This window comes from Typopeltis vanoorti, chromosome 22 (genome assembly GCF_054136105.1).
Source record: "Typopeltis vanoorti isolate ZY-2024b chromosome 22, IOZ_Tvanoo_1.0, whole genome shotgun sequence".
In the NCBI taxonomy this organism is placed as follows: domain Eukaryota; kingdom Metazoa; phylum Arthropoda; class Arachnida; order Uropygi; family Thelyphonidae; genus Typopeltis; species Typopeltis vanoorti.
The window spans coordinates 8711755-8732333 of record NC_143570.1 but is presented as its reverse complement, the minus strand read 5'-3'; the positions used below and the strand labels follow the sequence as shown (position 1 = coordinate 8732333).

At 35.5% G+C, this 20579-nt stretch overlaps 1 protein-coding gene across 4 annotated transcripts in view; it reads left to right on the top strand.

Moving 5' to 3' along the window:
* Positions 1-20579, top strand: part of LOC150094143 (paired amphipathic helix protein Sin3a-like) — a 382913-nt gene that overhangs the window by 84163 nt on the left and 278171 nt on the right. The gene's annotated exons all lie outside the window — the stretch shown is intronic.

The following is a 20579-nucleotide window of genomic DNA, read 5'->3' as shown; positions in this document are numbered from 1 at the left end:
ACACCGTAACCATTCAAATGCAAGCCATCCATCTTATATAGATCCTTTCGCCCATCAAACTCACTCCACACATCCACAAATTCCACACCACTTGTCATACATAACCCACGCATAAAGTCATTTGCAATTATAGCCCTCCTTTTAAACATTTCACTGTCATACCGTGGCAAAAGACTAATCATTCTAACTCTGTCACTCTTTTCTTTTGCTACCTCAAACAATTCATTCAGGTCTTCTATCATTTCCATTTTATCTCCTTTCAAATCATTCGTACCTGCCACAACAATCATTTCTTTCACCCTTTTCTTTTGCTCTCTAATAGACGCAGTTACGTCCTTTATGGTCGCACCAGGTTGGTACGATTTTGTCAAATCCTCTACTAACACACCTCGTACTAACGAGTCTCCATACAGCACTCTATCCTTCATTTTGTTCATGTTCACATTCATACGTCTATTTTTCCTGTCATACCTTTTATTATTGGTTGGTTCATTCAGTCTACTTTTGTTCATGCACTCTAGCTGCTGTTTTGCTCTTTCTATCGCACTATTCAACAACGCGATCTCACTCAATGCATCTATCTCATCTTTTTTGTTCTCTGAGAAACCATTTATACTATCATTCACACTTTCTACATTCACACTCTCACAATTTTCATGTACAACCTTGCCGTTTCTTGTCATATCCCTGTTTCCTTCATTCTGAAGGTTGACAAAAATATCACACTCACGATCTGAAATACACTTCAATTCCGCATTCTCCCTACATTTTCTACACACATTCAATCCTTTATTATCATCTAACCACACTCCGACCGCACTCCGCAAAGCGTACATTTCACAGCTAGTACACTGACTCATTTCTTTTATGCTACCGTTCTTTGATAACGATGGCGAACCTTCATTACTGGCCGCCATTTTCCTTCGCACAGGTGCCATTACTTATCTGTGACGTGTTTTGTCAAATTATACCCTAATCTTTAATAATTATTCAATTAATAAATAAGAGGGAAAAAAGTACAAACATCAGAACATTTAAGTACTAAATATAATTAAATAAAATGAAATATAACTAAATACAGTAACTTAGCTTCGTTTTGTCTTCCACCGTTACGCGTTCGATTCCGACGGTACCAAAATATATTATATCGCGACAGCAACTAACTTCCAAAAAACAACCACTGAAGTACACTCGTATTCAGAGAAACAATTTAGCACTCAAAAACGTAGAAAAGCGGGGAAAAAAGCGGACTAAAAAAAAAAAAAATCAGCTAACGCCTTTTTATTCCCGTATACGGGAGTAGGCGAGGCCATTTAGCCCTATCTAACTTTTTGGAGACTGAGTGGGCAGTTCAATCTCCACTGGTACCAATCAGAGACAGATGGCCCAAGGCTATCACTAATTAAGCGGTACGCAGTGAAGAGAGACGGCTCAAATGTGCCGCCATCTCGTGGTCTCTAACCCTAACACAATATATTTTAATGTCTGAAATAATGTGGGTTCTACGGTCGATTTTCTTGAGTTTACAGGACGAAAAACCCGAGTTTCCGGGAGGAAAAACCTGCTTGCCCGTGCCAGAGATCGACTTACTCGGGAACCGGTCGAAAAAAGGCTTAGAAAAATTTCCTCTAGTCGCCGACTAGACTCGAAACCAAGACTTCCTTCGTGCGGCCTAGCGCGGTGGTATGCAAACGCCTCATCCACTGAGCTACACAGGCTCAAAAGCGGACTATTCACCGATTAAAAATTACTTTCTTCTGCACAGCTCAAATTCACCGCCACGTGCTACGGCGATGCTAGCCCTTCCCTTCCCTTAATGCATAGCATTAAGGGAAGGGCCACTACCCAGACCGGTTTCGACCTTTATTGAATGTTCAAGTACAGGTCAAACTCCAAAAACTCAGCATTGTTCCCCTCAGTAACAGGTTCACCCCTCCACTGAGAAGAACTTTCAGCATTGGCTCTACCCCGTGGCAGGCTAATGCCACCACCACCGAGCAGTGCCACTCATTTGCTCATATGTCATCTGAGGGGGAACAGCAACAGCTGTGCCTCAGTTAACTTGACGGGCTACAACACTGCCATTCATCACCCAAGGTTTCGACCTTTATTGAGGTCTCGTCAGTGGGAGCCAGACCCAAAGGTGGAAGCAATGGAGAAGTCGTATTTACCTATATGAGTTGCCAAAAGGTGTCTCACCTGATTATTAAATTACTCTGAATTTAGAGAAAGATGTTGGAAGTTTTTTTTCACTTGGTTAGACTATAATAAATTTAGTTTAATCCTTTAACCAAGTGTAAGCAACAAAGTTTTCACCTGAAGTTTCTTCAGGATTGAGACAACTCGTGGTAAAGGTGGATTAAGCTCTCATCACTTGTCTTAGTATCTCCATAATGCAGAGCACATCTCCTTGCAGACATGTATAAGGCTATGCATTAAGGGAAGGGCTACTACCCAGAACGATTTTGACCTTAATTAAGTCTCATCAGTGGGAGCCAGACCCAGAGGTGGTGATACCAAGGTGGAAGCAATGGAGAAGTCATATTTACCTGTACGAGTTGCCAAAGGGTGTCTCATCTTATTATTAAATTACTCTGGATTTAAAGAAAGATGTTGGAAGTTGTTTCCACTTGGTTAGACTATAATAAATTTACTTTAATCCTTTATCCAAGTGTAAGCAAACAAAGTTTGCACTTGAAGTATCTTCAGGACTGAGGCAACTTGTGGTAAAGGTGGATCAAGCTCTCATCACTCCTTGTCTTAGTTTCTCCCTTAATGCATAGCATTATACATGTCTGCATTATTATTTATTTTGGAAGATACCAAGACAAGGAGTGATGAGAGCTTGTTCCACCTTTACCACGTGTTGCCTCAGTCCTGAAGATACTTCAGATGCAAACTTTGTTCGCTTACACTTAGATAAAGGATTAAACTAAATTTATTATAGTCTAACCAAGTGAAAAAAAACTTCCAACTATATTTTTTAAAAATCATAATTATTTAAAATAATGTAGTATTATGTTGCATTTAATATCACACTGTCTTAATAGCAGACAACGTGACAATAGCATAACACCTTCCATCTTACATTTGTTTCCAATTCCACTGTTAGCCGTGAGTTGACCTTGACTTGAGGTTAAAATACATGCATATTCATCAAAATTGCTTAATGAAAGTACAGTAACATATTCTTAATGAATATGTTACTGTACTTTCTTAAGAATATGTTCATTATTTTTTTCAGTAACATATTCTTAATGAATACAGAATTACAAGATTAGATTATATATACAATTTGAAAATGATTGAATTAATTTGAAATTTTGTATGATGTGACAATGGTTGTTATTCTGTCTTTCATGTGTGATTTCCATTGTTTCTCATTTGTGAGCAAGAATTCGACCAGTCCACAGTGCAGTGTTAACATTGATGTGATGACTGTGTGTTTTTGTGTTTTACATTGGGGTGAGCCCAGGGAATGCATCTGGTCCTGAAGTAATGTTCAACAATACTTTTAATGCAGACACTGCCTTTTCACAAGTGGTGAGCATAGTCTTTGAAGACCAAAGCTTATTAAAACTTATTTACAGTCTACAATGGCCGAAACTCAATTGGAAAGTCTTACCATGATTTCAATTGAACATGAAATTGGTCAGAAATTAGACTAGCCTTATTTGTGATTTTGCAAATATGAAAGCAAGAAAAGTTTCATTTTAAACAGTAGGTTTACATTTTAACAGTGAAAATGTAAATTAACTTATGTGAAGACATGACACGTGTTCTAAAATCTAAAAAAATTATATTTACCATAGTTACATGTTTGTGATTTAGCAGTTCTTTATTCTACATGATGTGATGAACATTAATTACATGTAAGTTAATAGTAATACATTATTTTCTTTCTTTTAACCCTTTAACGGTGTTCAACAAGTATACTCGTCATATGAAAAAATAAATTACTATTTTGGCAAAAATTAAAATTTTAGTAAAAATTAAAAAAAGATATTTCTCTTATTATTATAAAGGAATCTAATGATTGATGATTTTTTGCATTTTTTATGAAAATAATTGTATGCAAAGCAAATAAAATACCATTGTATGCAATTCAAATAATTTCTTGTGAGAACTGTGCAAACGGAGCCTAATTTTCCCTAGAAAATAATGAAAACTCTACGAAAAACTTTTAATAAAGATTGGGCAGTGCACTCCTAATTTGTAGTGTTTTTTAGCAAATCGAATTCGATTTTTTATAAACTCTAATAGTACCGCAAATTGCTATAGTTTTTTCTATGTTCACAAATTTTTCATGGTTTTTAAAAAACTTCTTTAGGTTGTGTCGATAGTATTTGTGATATTGATGAATTTTGGAGCTATAAAATTATTGATTTTTCAGATAAGCTAACTTTTAATGACTATTATTTTGTTATAATTTAATTAAACTTTACAGCAAGTGCATTTACTCTGCATTTGACGAGTATACCCATCTTCACTTGATTTTAATTACCCATGCAGATGCACATTTTCAGAACAAAATTTCACTGTTAAAGGATTAATTATCTCTCTCTTTCCGTTAAAAATATAGTTTATATTTTTCATTACCTTATGAATTTTCATTAGCTAATGCTACTATTTAGAATTTATAATCAGACATGTTGAAGCCTATCTTACCATCGTGGCTTTCAAGACGTCATTAAAAGAGTTTTTTTTAGGGGGGGAAGGGTGGCAAAATATGCTATTGCATGGGGTGACCAAATTCCTAGGGCTGGCTCTGATGGTAATGAACAAAGATTTGCCCTCTGGGGACATTTCTCTTTTTGTGAATAGCATTGCCATGTTCTTGAAGATCAGCATTGCTTGAAATTAACATATATTTTGTGCATATTGAGGAATGAGAATAGTAAATCAATTCGCCATGTTTTGAACCATTGCTCTAGTTCCAAGATTGTGTTTTGCAGTTTTTTTGTTGCTAATCTGCATAACAAGCAGCAGACCATTACTGCACTATTGTCTGTATATAAGGCTGTTGTGGTAGCATCTGTGCATGGGATGTCAGCCATATAGATGGCGAAGAGCAAAGGTGATAGCAGGGACCAGCTGTGATTTTATGTTCAGCTACTCTAATTCTCTACTGTCAGACTTTATGATTGCTGAGGTAGAATTTAGTAAGTTCAATCAGTCCTAGTGGGAATTTGGCCTGAAGGAGTTTAAAAAGCTTATTGTGCCATATTTTGTTGAATGCTTTGGCATTGTCTAGGAAGATTCCTGTAGATATACTGATAAACATCAGTATATCATGCTGATATACTGATGTTTTCCAGAACTCAGAGAACTTTTTGGTGGAGTGGTTCTCCCAGAATCCAAAATGCTCACTCGGAATGAGATTTATTTCTTTAGTGACTTTTTGTAGTCTTATTAGTATTACCCCTCTCAGTTGTTTTTCCTAGGCAGGCAAGTGGGCTCATTTGGTGATAGTTTTAGGGGAGGGAGGAAGAGAGAGAGAGAGAGAGAGAGATGTGCTGCTTTTCCTGGGTTTGAAATTAAGATTACATCTTTCCATTGTTTGGAAATAGTAATATCTTAATGTTGTATTAATAATAGCAACGGTATGGTGTCAAGCATTTGATTTGATTCTTTGTGTGAGTCAAGCGCCTCCATAGCGCAATTGGAAGAACGACGGTACATTGTGCCCTTCGATTGGAATAGGTCCAAGTTCGATTCTCGCCGCGACGGGAGGAATCTTTATCTGGATTATTTCAATCGAAGGTAAGTTAGCCAATCTCATATATAGGTAGCAGGGTTTTTCCTTCCGGAAACTCAGTTTTTTCATCCTGCATACAGAAAAATTGGCCCTTCAGAACACACAATTTACAGACAAAAAATACTAGTTGTGGTGGTGTTGGAGGTGGGCGGTAGATGCCGTTGATGGAGATGATTTGTAGTAGAAGTTCGGTGTAGAGGTTGAGACGGTTGTAGGTGTCCTCCCATGATGAGTCTTCGGACTCCTTGGAGGTGTCAGGAATAATGATTATAATTTGTTAGAAATCCCATCTGGGCCTGGTGCTTCCCTATTCTTATTAAGTTTGGTGATGATTCCTGATTCTCAGCAGGAGATGTTAGTTGGATGGGGTTTACGTACTCTGTGAATTTTAAAAGCATATAAAGTAACCAGGTGTGTGCTTGGGATGCATTCTAGATCAACATGGCTGTAGTTTGGACTGTACTGCTTCTCGAGGCTGTTGGAAAACGCTTCAACTTTGTCTATATCGCAGTAAACTAGATCACATTCACCCATGGATTGTTAGGAAGAGTTTATAATCTGTGTGTTGAGTTTTGTAACTCAATATTTTCCAGAGCATTTGGTCCTCTATGTTTAAAAACTGAAATTTAGTTTCTCGCTGTTAATTTTGACAGTTTTTAAATGCATGTCAAACTTCATTCATAGCCCTGTTGAGTGCTTGTCAATGTTCTGGGTCCGACATTCTGTTGTGTTGGTGCATGACTCTGCTTTTTTCTTGGATGAGATTTTTATCTTTCCCAGAAGTTTATTGGAGTTTGTGCATGGTATTCTGTGGAGGAAACTGTTAATGCAGTTGTTATCTGCTTTTCCAAGCTCAAAATTGAGTCATTGATTCTTTTCTTTAAGTTTGTTGAAACTGGGCCAATAGATTTGTTCAGAGCATTAGTTTTGTTCAGTTGATGGTTAGGAGCCAATCTGGGATATTTTCATGTTATAAACCTGGGTTGTGATCAGAGCTGAGGTCACCCATCAGACTTATTTGGTATGGTACCCAATATTTTATAGTGTCACTATGTCAAGGACATCAGGAATTCCTACTACATTGCAGTAGGTGGGTTCTGGAGGTCCTATAATCATAGTGTTCCTGGGGGCAGCAAAGTCATTGAGGGTTATACCATTCGATTTATAGCTCTACTGTTCCTGGCTGTATGCTTAGCATTCAGGTCTTCTACTACTAACTGCTTGTTTGGAGAGCTATATACGGAGTCTATTTTCAGGGGGACTCTCATTTGCAGTTTGGACCTGAACTCTCATGATTTCCATGTTGGTAGTGACCAGATTTACAATTTCGTTGTGTTTGTCATTGAGCTAGCAAAAAAAGGTTTATCACCTTATTATTAAAATACTGTGGATCAGTGATAGTTGTAAAACCTTTTTTCACTTGTGCATGACATGTTTGTGGTGGAAGCTATTAATGCAGTTATCTACTTTTTCAAAGTAAATTAGACTTTACAAGAAATTTTGTTTTTGTTTAATCCTTTATCAAAGTATAAGCAAGTAAAGTTTATGTGTGAATATCTTCACCACTAAGCTACATTTATGTAGAGGCCATGACTTTGCATCAGTTGCCTTAGTATGATGAGATCTCAATAAAGAAAACTGGTTATCATGGTGATCACTTCCTCCACCATGCGTAGCAGTATACACTTCTGTAGTATACCATAATGCAAGTATATATTAACGTAAAATGGTCATAAAGATACTTCACATGTGAACTTTGTTTGCTTACAGTTTGAGATGTGGGTGGAGGCCATTTTGAATGTCAATATGTTATTCGTGGTTCCTGTAAGATGGATGGTTTTTATTTTATTTGTTGAGTATTTTGATTGAGACAGTGCATTGTTTAATATATTATTGCATGTTTTAGTGATTTTACTGCATTTAATACATTTGATAATGTATTCAAAGACGTTAAATTAAGATAGTTTTTAAAAATGCTACCTAAGGATAACGATAACATAGAATCCTGAAATGAGAACTTTTATAATGATAACACAAATGAAGAAAAATTGATATATGAAATTTCAAGATTAAATGGAATTGTTCAACACTTAAACAGTTGCAAAAACTAAGGTAGGAAACAAAAAATAAGAGACCTGTGAGATTCAGGAGAGGGGGAAATTTGTAAGTTATTAATGACTAATAGCAATAATAACATAGTGAGTCAATTAGGATATAAGGGGGGAAAAAAGTAATATGGAAATGCGATTTCATAATTAAGTTGTGCTTGACAATGTATTCACTCCACTGAGCTTCCTCAGAGGTAAAATAAAGGATATGACAAAAGCTATAGAGAAACATAAAATAAAGAGTTGGTGGTGCTTGCAGGAACAAAATAATTTTAGTTATAAATATAATATGAGAGAAGATTTGAAAGGATTGCTTGAAAAAGTGAGGCAGTGAAAATTGTTAGTTTATTACCAAGATATGATAGTAAAGAGTTAAGAAGGAGGGCTATGCTAGAAAATAATTCAATATGCAGACTATGTACAAGAAATGGTGCGAGTTTTTTTGGATGTGTCGAGGAATTTTATTGTATAAACGACTTGTGTAAGAGGGATGGCCTGCTCTTGAATGGATTTGGCATCATATGCCTGGAGAAATTATTTCTTGGAGTGAGACCTAATGCAGCAAATCAGAAAAACTAGATCATCTTGGAACACTGTGTGTGTGTGTGTGTGTGAGATAGTGATATGAATGTTAATGAACATGGTTATGAATCTGGAGAAGGGGTGGATTACTCTTTGGGTTCAGACTTTTTTTTTAGTGTTTGTGTGTGGGGGGGGGGACAGAAAAGAGAAAGTTGCCCAACAGAGAGTCAAGCAGATTGCAGAAATAAGTATGCAAAAAAGCCACGAGTTAACTTATTATATCTGCACTCAAATGCCAGAAGCATTATTAACAGGGTGATTGGAGTTTTTTGTCGTGGTGAATGCATTGTGGTTTAAAATTATTGGCATTAGTGAAACCTGGCCCTCAAGTCAGATGTGGCCATACTGGAATCAAGTTAAATCAAGTATGACTTGAGTTCATTTAGGATAGAAACTCATGAAGCAATAATTTGAATAACGCTCCACGTAACAGTGAGTTTGAAGCAATCTGATGTGCAACCTAACAGGATGCAATATACAGCAGGATGTTGATGCAAACTTGGTGGTTCATTTTCTGGTGATGAAAAAATGCATTGTCAAATTACCCCTAATGGGGGTACTAAATGAGTAATTATTATGGTGACTTAAATTATCCAAACATTAATAAGAATGCAGGAGAATCTATTGAGCTGTTTCGAAACAACTTTCTCAAGCATCATGTGAAAGAAGCAGCTGAAGGCCACAGAATGTTAGATTTGATCATAGTGTCAAAAGAGGTCTTAGTTAAGTGTATGACTGTTTTGTCATCAGTGATTGACAGTGATCATGCTCTACATGACCTGAGAAGTAGCTCAATATGTGGATGTTCTAATTAAAACTTTATACTTTATGCTAAAGTATAAAGCTAGAAAGTATGACAAAATCATAAAAATACTGTAATCATTCCAGTAGTATCAGGGTGGGAATGAAATGTGTGTACAATGTTATTAAGCAAAGAGATCCACAAAGCGGTTAATGTGGAAGGAATATCCTGAGAATTAAGGCAAGAATAAATGCTAAAGTAAATGCAAGTTCCTGAGACCTCAGGGAAGTAGTGTGTGGGATATTCATCAGTGATATGATGCATAGTCAACACAACACCACAGATCAAAAGGGTGACTGTGAAATTCCCCATAGATATAGTAAGTGGTTGCAGTAAACTTGTCTAGTCCTAAATCTGTTTAGTTGCCTCCAGAGGCATCAAGGTAGATTGAATCCTGGATGCTTGTTAGTCAGATCTCTGATCGACTACTTGTTTGTTGTTCATTCCAGAGTCTTTTTCTTTTCTACCAGTCATGTGAACCACCAAACTGGTATTTCTACAAGCTAGATCGGAGATCTGGAGGTGAAGAGATATCTTGATCTATAGGAAAGTTGTTTCTGAAGTTATTTATTTCTTTGATGGTAGAATCTTTTCTTTTGAAAAATGGAAGAGTGATGTGGGAAAGAACAGACAAATGTGGGAGAGGAGTAGATCTTAAGATATCAGAGATGGTTATCATTTTTATGTTAAACTGTGTGCCCACAAGAGTCATGCGGTGACTTTGGTTCTCAACTGGCAAACAATACTCTGCCATTGGGAATACCAGAGTCAGGGCTGCTGCTAAGAGCCAAAGCATTAAGTTATGCCTGTGAACTTGTTTATGATGTTGTTCCTGGCAGATATCATTAACTTAGTTTTTTCCAAGCTGCAATCAAGTGTGACCCAGGTAGGAATGATTGCAATCCTTCCTACCTGGGTCCTTCCAATCCATGAAAGCAATCATTCCCACCAAGGTAGGAAGGATTGCTTTCATGGATTGGAATCCTGCTTCAGAAGTTTAGTTTTAGTTTTCTACGAGCCTCGTGGTTATTTAGGTGGAATGCTGATACAACAGTTTTGCTGGAGTTAGGGGATAATCCCCAGGTTTCAAAGTGATTTTGTAGTGAGCTCAGATCTTTGCTCAGTTTTCTCAAGGCCTTGGAAGGTATTGTCTTGGGTGGTGAATGCTATGTTGTTGTTATTATTATAGTTAGCTGAGTGGTTAGCATATCTGCTCTCCAGCCAAAAGGCTGCAGGTTTGAATTCTGCTGTGGGCATGGTTTGTGATTGTCTGTTAATACTAGCAGTGGTGAGCAATAGATGGCATTGGTGTAGATGATGTGGTTTGCTGTAGTTGGTGGATTGAGTGGTGGAGATGGAGAGTTGTAGAGTAGGGACACCCTCTCTCAATGAGTCTTTGGACTCTTTGGAGGTGTGACATAATAATAATAATAATAATTATTATTATTATTATTATAATTAGACATCTCCATGGTGTCAGAAGACTCGTGGGAGATCCATTTATTCACGCACTAGCCATCATTCACACAATACCAATCATACTGCTTCTTATACTCATTTATTGATGAAGTACTCATAACCACCTCTGGCAACTCATTCCACCCATGTACCGCTCTCCAATCAAAAAACCTAGTCCTCAACACCCTTGCTAACCACACTCTTGCACAACTTCCACTTGTGACCCCTTGTTCTCTCCCTTCTTGCCATGTACTGAAAAAAGTCTTTAGTGTGTCAGTTCTATAAAATCCATTTAATAATTATTTAAATTAAGGGGATATTAAATCCCACATTGTTTTAAAACCGAATAAGAAACTCAAAGATCGGAATCAAAGAGTTTCATGCCGAATATAGTAACTATAAATGTATCGGCGACTACTAGCGTAAGCTGATTTCTCGCTAGTTGTTGCCGATACATTTATAGTTACTATATTCGGCATGAAACTCTTTGATTCCGATCTTTGAGTTTCTTATTCGGTTTTAAAACAATGTGGGATTTAATATCCCCTTAATTTAAATAATGTTTACATCGCCGAAATGAAGCCTATTGGCTCTTTTATTATTTTAATAAATTATTATTTTAAATAAATAATAATTTATGGGTGCACCTTTTTGACAACTCGTATAGCAGAGTATATAAATTCTTTTCGCTATACCCTTAGTATTATACTTTGGTCTAGCTACTCACTGATGAGATCTCAATAAAGATCGAAACCGGTCTGGGTAGTGACCTCCCACCATAATGTATAACATCACACGTCTCCTAGGAGATGGGTTTTACATTATGGAAAATACTAAGAATAGCGATCAGAACTTTCTCCACCTTTGCTATGAGTTGCCCTAGTTTGTACTACGTACTTAAACTACGTGCTTTAGCTTATGCTAGTAGTCGCCGATACGTTTATAGTTGCTATATTCGGCATGAAACTCTTTGATTCCGATCTTTGAGTTTCTTGTTCGGTTTTAAAACAATGCGGGATTTAATATCCCCTTAATTTAAATAATGCTTACATCACCGAAATGAAGCCTATTGGCTCTTTATTTTAAATGAATAATCCCTTTAATAATTTAAATGCTTCTTTCTTGTCACCTCTTTTTCATCTATCAGCTAATTTTTGAAGCCTATTACTTACAAATTTAATTAAAACTGAAAACATAATGTTTTATTTATCATTATTTTGTATTATTTTTTAATTCTCTTTAATTCTCTTTATTTTTCGTTAAAATCATCAAATCAGTAATTTTCTTATAAGTCCGGGTAAATGAATTAATTTGGATCAGTGGAAGTCAAACAGCGAGCCGGGTGAATACGATTATAAGCAAAGCACATTGTATGCGTTTCGTTTATGATCGTATTTACTCGTAACTACATCACACACTTCCCACTGCTCACTGTTATAATTTCAGTTGAGTTTCAGTTGCTCTAAATTTATCGTTGGATTTACCATTATTTTGTTCGCTAATTGATAAGTTATAAACATTTTTTATTTTAGTAGAATATTTAAAAGTTATTTTTTTTTTTTTAATTTGAGGATAATCATGAGTGTATCAAAGAAATCAAAGACATATCTTTTTCACAAGGAATGGGAAATGGATTATTTCTTTACAATGGTAAATGGAATGTGTTGTTGTTTGATTTGTAATTCATCTGTAGCAATTCCAAAAAAAAGTAATATTGAGAGACATTTTCGATCGCTCCATGCAAAATATGATGAAGATTTTCCCAAAAATTCCGAAATACTTGAATTAAAAATGATAAATTTAAAGGCAGGACTTTCTGGACAACAACATACAATTTCGAAAGTAATAAATAAACCAATATCATCCACTATTGATCTTTGAAAGTGTGTCATTTATTAGCAAAAGCAAAAAAGCCTTTTACTGATGGAGAGTTAATAAAAGAATCATTTCTTGCAGCAACAGAATCTTTATTTTCTGATTTTAAAAATAAAAATGAAATAATTTCGAATATTAAAGATTTACAAATTTCCAGAACAACAGTTATGAGAAGAGTTGAAATTTTAAGTGCCGATCTGAATACTCAGTTAATGTCAGACATTCACCAGTGTGTTGCGTTTTCATTACAATTTGATGAATCAAACGACTTCACTGATACTGCTCAGTTAATGGTATTTATTCGCATGGTATTTCAAGATTATTCAAGTAACGAAGAACTTTTGAAAATTGTACCATTATTGGGAAGGACTAGGAGAGAAGACATTTTGATGAATTTGTGAAACAACACAAACTTCCGCTTTTTAAATTTGTGTCTATTACTATGGATGGTTCTCCTGCAATGATAGGTAATAAATCAGGCTTCATTTCATTATGTAAAAATGATGACAAATATCCAGATATTTTAACATACTACTGCATTATCCACCAACAAGTACTGTGTAGTAAAAGATTAAACACAGAAGATGTTTTGGATATTACATTTAAAATTGTAAATTCTGTTCAAGGAAAAGCCCTGCAATGGCAGTTATATTTAAATTACAGGCAGATGATGATAGGGAACTTCTGTTGTAGAATAATGTTCGCCAGCTCAGCAGAAGTAAATTTTTAGAAAGATTTCTTGTATTAATTAATGTAAAAATTTTTCTTGATGAAAAAGGAGATATTTATCCACAATTGAGTGATAAAAGATGGTTGTTAGACTTATCATTTTTAGTAGATTTTTGTACAAAATTAAGCAATTTAAATTTAGTGTTACAAGGTAGAGATAAAAATTTAATTGACATGTTAAGTTCAATAAAAAGTTTCCAACAATACTTTTATTAAAGAAAAATATAAATGACCGTGAATTTGGACCTCTCCCATGTTTATTAAAATTTTTTGAACAAAATCAAGAAATGCTTCACTGTGATTTAAAAAATTATTCGTGAAATAAAATTAGTTGAGGAAGAAATAAATTCAAGATTTAAAGATTTTAATAAAACTGAAATGATTGTATCTTTTATCAATAATCCATTTCAAGAAAACTTGAACATCACAGAAATTTCAAATAAAATTAGTGGGCTGTTTAAAAATTTGGGAGTGGAAGTCCTCCTCCATGTAAGGAATTGTGCTTCTATCCCACTCTATGGTATGGTTAACCAAGGACTAATCTTGCCCGTGATCTGGAAGACCCTTAGTAGATCTCTCAAATCACCACTGAATTACAGTGCCAACTATAGAACGTTCCTAAATAACAACAAGTGATATCATGCATGTTCTATGCATGTATTGTACGCGCTCTGTTCTTTGTTTAATATAATTGGAATCGGTTGATTATAGTTTGTAACAGTTTTTTTTTTACTTTTTAGTGCCTTACCCTGAAGATGCCAACAGCCTTAGTTGGTGAAACTAGTTGGTAATACATAGTTGTTTATTATATGCACTTGATCAATATAATCCCAATAAAAGTTATTCCAGAGTTTTATGGTCAAGAAAATTAAACGTTTTAACATTTACCCACCTTTGCTACGAGTTGCCCTAGTGTTGAACTACATGCTTTAGCTTACACTACAATCTGCCGAAACTTTTATAGTTTACTATATTCGACATGAAACTCTTTGATTCCGATCTTTGAGTTTCTTATTTGGCTTTGAAATAATGTGGGATTTAATATCCCCTTAATTTAAATAAAAGCCTGTATATTGTATTCCTTAGGAAACACATCAGGGGAGGGGGGAGACTGTTCCACATTACAACAGTAGTAGGAATGAAGGAGAAGGAAAAGAAACTTGTTCTGTGGGTGTATGTGAAGGGATGTTGGGCAGCAACTGTTCGTGTTCCAATGAATTTAAATGGGGGGGGGGGTAGTGATGCTATTTCAGATGGAACATTTGCTATGGAAATATTTATAGAATACACATATTGCAGAAACTAAATGCCTGTGCAAAAGTTGAAGTGAGTTGTAAGAGATGGGTTATTAATCAAATTGTACAAGTATAGAGCACTGCAGAGAGCCAGAGAGGTAAGTTATATTGAAATTACATTAGACATCTGGCAAAATCTGTTATACCTGACATCTAGTACACTGTTTTCCAAAATTTAAGGACAAACTACATTTTTACATGTATATGAAAAAATTTTCATGCCTACAGCCAGTGTGGACATAAATTTATTGCCAGAATACTAATAAATTATATTGCACCAAACGGTTATAAATTTAGAACAAATTAAATTGAAATACTTTTTGGAAAAATTACAAATTTCCTATGGATATGGTTAAGGAATTAATATACAGTGCTTACAGAAAAGTATGCAGAGAGACATTTCAGTACAGAATATGTCCACCCTGAACTGCGATGCAACTCTCACAATGTTGTACCATGCTTAGCACCAAGTGATTCAGGAGTTCTTGAGACAAACTGGTCACTCTCTTTTCAGATCAAGGATAAAGCCTTTTTGTTTTTTCTGGTGGAGGAATTTCAAGCAACAGTGCATCTCCCTGTTGCATTCCAAATGTGTTCTATGTGGTTGAAATCTAGGGAGCATGCTGGCCACTCAATTCAGTTAATATTCTTGGTTTCCAGAAGCATCACCAATGCTCATATACGATGTCGTGTGGCATTGTTATCCATAAAAATGAAATCTTCACTACAGTATCACAGAACAATCGAACATGACATTGAAGAACTCCATTGCAATATTGTTCACCAGTCATAGTCAGTTTTTCCAGCACTTGTAGCTCGGTGCATCCATTAAGAATAATGCCTCCCTACACAATGATCCCAGCACTGCTATATCTGTCCCTTTCAAGAACATTCCTGTAATGGTAAGCAGTATTACTTTCATGCCTGATCAAGTGTCATCTAGAATTAGAGGAAAAACTAAAATAACAGTTTACAATGTATACTGGAATATTAATTAAAAGAAACTTTAATAAATACCTCCTATATTTCGGCAATGTCACGTTGCCATCTTCATGGGAACATACAACTATGACACGTTGTCATAGTTTTATATTCGTATGATAACGTTGGAAGAAAGCCATGCTAATACACTGCAGCAAATTTAAATATGAAAGATTATTCATGGAATCAGCCTCAGCTCTAAAAAACTAACCAAACCTCAACAAATTTGGGTGCATGAGACTGCCCCAAATTTGGGAAGCTTGCATCTTGAGAACCCAGTATAGCTCACTAGGGAGCACCTTTAGGACTCTAGGAACAACAGTAGTTTTCTCTCTTCTGCTTCATTTGCTTTTTGTAGTGCTTGCATGCATGTGTCATAGTTGTATGTTCCCATGAAGATGGCAATGTGATGTTGCCGAAATATAGGAGGTATTTATTAAAGTTTCTTTTAATTAATATTCCAGTATACATTGTAAATTCCTTAAATAATTTATTAGTCATGTGTTACCAATGTATAAGCCTATCTACAAGAATTAAAATAACACTCATCTGTAAAGAGTACATTAGTGCATTGGTGTCTTGTCCATTTTTTATGGATACAACATGCTCCGAAAACATGCTCTACAATGCGCTATGGATAAAGGGACACAGACGCAGGCCTTCAGGCATATATGCCTACTTGTCGCAGACATCTTGCCATGGTTTGTTGAGATATCCGTGTACTTATGATTGAATGGAACTGACTTGCAAGCTGACATGTTGTGGTGCATTGATTATGTTTTGCTGTTATAACCAAAAATCTGTGTTCATGTTGCATGGTAGAACGAGGGCGGCTTCTTAGCAAATATCTGGAATACATTCCATTGGTTTGGAACCCCTACCAGAGCATGAATACAATGTTATGTGATTCAGTAATTCTGTGGCCTTCTTCAAGCTTTCCAATAATTCTTTCCCATGTGAAATCATCTGGATGATGTCTTTGAGACATCGCAAGACATCCAACTTTTATTCCTTCACAAAAAGAGCTTCCTTCAAACACACTTCACTTAATGCAGTCTGTTGCCTTTTATCCTGTTGAGTGCTACCACATGACCCCTTTGCCCACGATTCGAAAATTGGAATGTGTACTACCCACTTATTTCTTGAAATCATCAGTTATACAAATTGCCACCAGCTGATTCGTTTGAATTTGCAATTGTAATCTTCAGAAATAGTGTTTGTCTTTAGGTTTTTGGACACTAGTGTATTTGAATATGAAAAATATATGACCTCTGTATTAATTCAACTTTGTTATCTTTCTGAGTCTGGCTCTGGCACACATTGATGAGACTTCAGTAAAGGTCAAAATCAGTCTAGATAGTGATCCTCCTTTAATGCTTAGCATTATACATGCCTGAAAGGAAGTATGCTTCTCCTAGCTGATCTAGCTGATCCCATAGGTAGTGCAAGACCAAGGCAACTTGTGGTAAAGGTGGAGCAAGCTCTGATCACTAATCTTAATATTTACCCTTAATGCCAAAACACATCTCCAAGAAGGGGATGTATGATGTTTTGTATTAAAGGCAAGGGGCCACTACCCAGACCAGTTTCGACCTTTATTGAGGTCTCATCAGTGGGACTGATGAGACCTCAATAAAGGTCGAAACCGGGATCAGCTAGTCTTGCATAAATTGCAGGCGCAAACTTGACATTTTGTCTGTTTGCTTACTTGGAAAAAATGGAGTCAAACCAGGTTTAAAATTGCTTGGTATCTTTAACCTCTTATCTATATTCTACTATTATCTATGCTCAAGATACCACCAAAATTTTTACTAATACTTAAGTTATTTCTCCCCTTAGTATCCCTAATATTTGTATTATGCTGCACCTTTTGGGACATTTAGTTTAAGATATTATATACAAAAACAAGGAGAAAGAACTAAAATATGTCTGAAAGTGAAACAATGTTTCAGTTGTGACACTTTATCTCGTTTCTTAACACATTAATTTCCCGCATGATTAGGTTCATATTTTTCAAGTGGTGCATTGGTCAGCAATTTCAGACAACTTTTCTTATCATTGAACAAAGGTTTATTAAAATCTTTAACATGGTACAATTTAATTTTTAGTTATTACTCAATTCAATGCTATACTAAATATTTACAAACTAACATTAGCTTATTACAAGTAATTAGGCTATGATCCCATAATGGGTATTATGATCATGCCGCCATAACAATTCAACACATAAATTCATTTGACATGGACATATAAGATTAATTCACACTATTTAACTATCCAAACTTAAGTAGCTTAACTAAACCTTTTACTGCACTAACACATAACTATGACATTTAAACTTTCCTATACATTAACATAGACATGCAAAATTCTCAGGACACGTAATTACTTATATAATATTAACATTAGCAAGCTTACTTTCATTATATTCTGTCATATACTAAAGTCCTAGTATTGTTTTTCTTTGGTCACTTCAACAGTTCAGTATTAGAATAATGATAACTATTACAGACGAGTTTTAGTTAACACGAGATATAATTTACAGTACCTTTCTTTCTTGAGTTTTCCATATGGGCCTCTACCTTTTTCTGATTGAAGTATCCTGGAATGACCTCTCCGATAATCTGCTACTCCTACGTTCCTTTTGGAATTGAACTATGCTTACACGGTCTTAACCTTTCGAAATTCAGGACACACTTTGAATCATCTATATGACGGCTGTGCAACTCACGACGTGGATATCGATATCTTTACAGCTTTCCCTTTCTCGTGGTTGTCACTGAAGTTGAAACACAAAGAATATGCTTTCTTTTCCCTGATTATATGGCATTCTTCGCTTCCTACATAGGAAATACGGAATCGAAATCCTGCTCACTTTTGTTTCCGTGTTGTGACAACGGAGATATAACTCCAATCTCGCCACTCAGGAAAACCGCATGAAACCTATGCCACGGAGCACCTAAAGAACTCTCCAGGAATCGAACAAAAAACCCAAAGGCCAAAAGCCTCGTGGGGGGGGGGTTCTAACCCTTTTATATCCTCTCTCCTAACGGCACCTTTTTTAACTTCTTTTCTCCACCCCTCTCCTTGACTTTACCGACCAATTAGGGTGGCGTTTTTCTGCCAAACGTCCTTTGGTCGGCGAGCCCGTAACGATGTCTCAATCCGGGAATTGACCCTAAGCGATTGTCTGTTGTTTTTCTTGTGCTAGCCTCTAATTTAATCCCCTTCCAAAATTTCTCCATGAATTCACTTGATATTTTAATCTCTAGCCTCTCACATACTACCTTTTATGACTAATCCTTTTCTGTCTTATTTAGTTAAATTTTCTCTTTTATATCATATTACAACATTAATATATTCTTTCTTTTTGTTAGTTAGTTCAACAAACACCTTTATATTTTATATATTTTATTGGATATAAGAATATTTCTTTTTCTTTTAAATAATTCATCTATTATCTTTTATGCAGGGTTTTTTATTTATTTACTCTTCATGTTACACCATGATAGCTGAGAATTCTATATTCTTAAGATATCAGGGTGTAACACTTTGCATTATGGGATATACTAAGGCAAATACTGTAAAGTCACTAGCCCTCTATATACAAATACCCTAGTTGTGAGATACTTAAAGTGCAAACATTGCTTACAAGAAAGGAGGTATATTTTGCATTATGAGTACCCAGATAATTTTGTGAGTCAGCTTAGTCATGAAGATACTTCATATGCAGACTTCTGTTTGGTCACACTTAGGTAAAGGATAAAAGAATAATATATTTTCTCGTTGAGTATAATTTACTTTCTGATGAAGTAAATAAATTAACTTGAAAAGAAATTATATTCTTGTTTAATCCTTTATCCAAGTGTAACAGACAAAGTTTATTTGAAGTATTGTGAAGCATCTAGGTTACTTGTATATAGAAGCTAATGACTTCACATCAGTGGACTTGATAAATCCCATAATGCAAAGCACCTCCGCTTTCAGAAGTGTATAATGCTATCCATTATGGTAAGGGCCACCTCCTGGTTTGGGAAGTGGCCCTTTAATGCAAACTATGTTTGCTTACACTTGGAAAGAATTACTGAAATATATATTTTTTCTTGTGGAGTTTAATTTATGTCATAAACAAAAAACTGCATATATTCAACCTTGGTATTTCTACTGGTCTGGCTCCCACTGATATTTAATGTTTGACTTTTTGCTTGTTTGCTTCCTGGGGAGTAGAATAATTCTGTTGGTGGTGGGTTTTTGCATGTTACTGAATGATGCCTCTACAGTTTCCTGTCCTGGAGTGATTAGAGTCAGGAGTAATGAGTTTATTGGTGATCCTTTAGGATTACTCATTGAGATTTTATACTGATCTTGTTGATCACTCAGAGTTTTTGCAGAGGTACTCCTGCTTTAACAGCACCTCAATAAAGGCCAAAACCAGTCTGGAAAGTGGCCCTTCACATAATGCATAGCATTATACACCTCTGAAATCTGAGGGGGGGGGGGCAGTTGCATTATGGGATACTAAGCCAATTGATATGAAGTCATTAGCCTCTGTATACAAGTAGCTAGCCCAGTCGAGAAGATACTTCACGAGCAAAATTTGTTTGCTTATACTTGGATAAAGGATTAAACAGGAATATAATTTCTTGTCAAGTTGAATTTATGTTATAATCAAGTGAAAAAACTGTCTACATATTACTGACAAAGTGAAAAACTTACTCAATGACTCCCATATTGGAGTAGAGCTGTCATTCTACTAATTTATAAAAAAGAGGAATGAAATTGAATGTGAGAATTAGAGAAATTCCTTATTCAATGTTCTAAGAAAAATGTATTATCATGTGACACCTCCAGAGAGTCCAAGGACTCATCAGTATTTGAGAAAATAGATAAAGAACAGACTGGATTGCTAGATATTGTGAAGACTAAATTTTTATATGGCAGAGAGTTGAGAAATTATGAAATTGTAACATGGATCTCTGTTTAACTTTCTA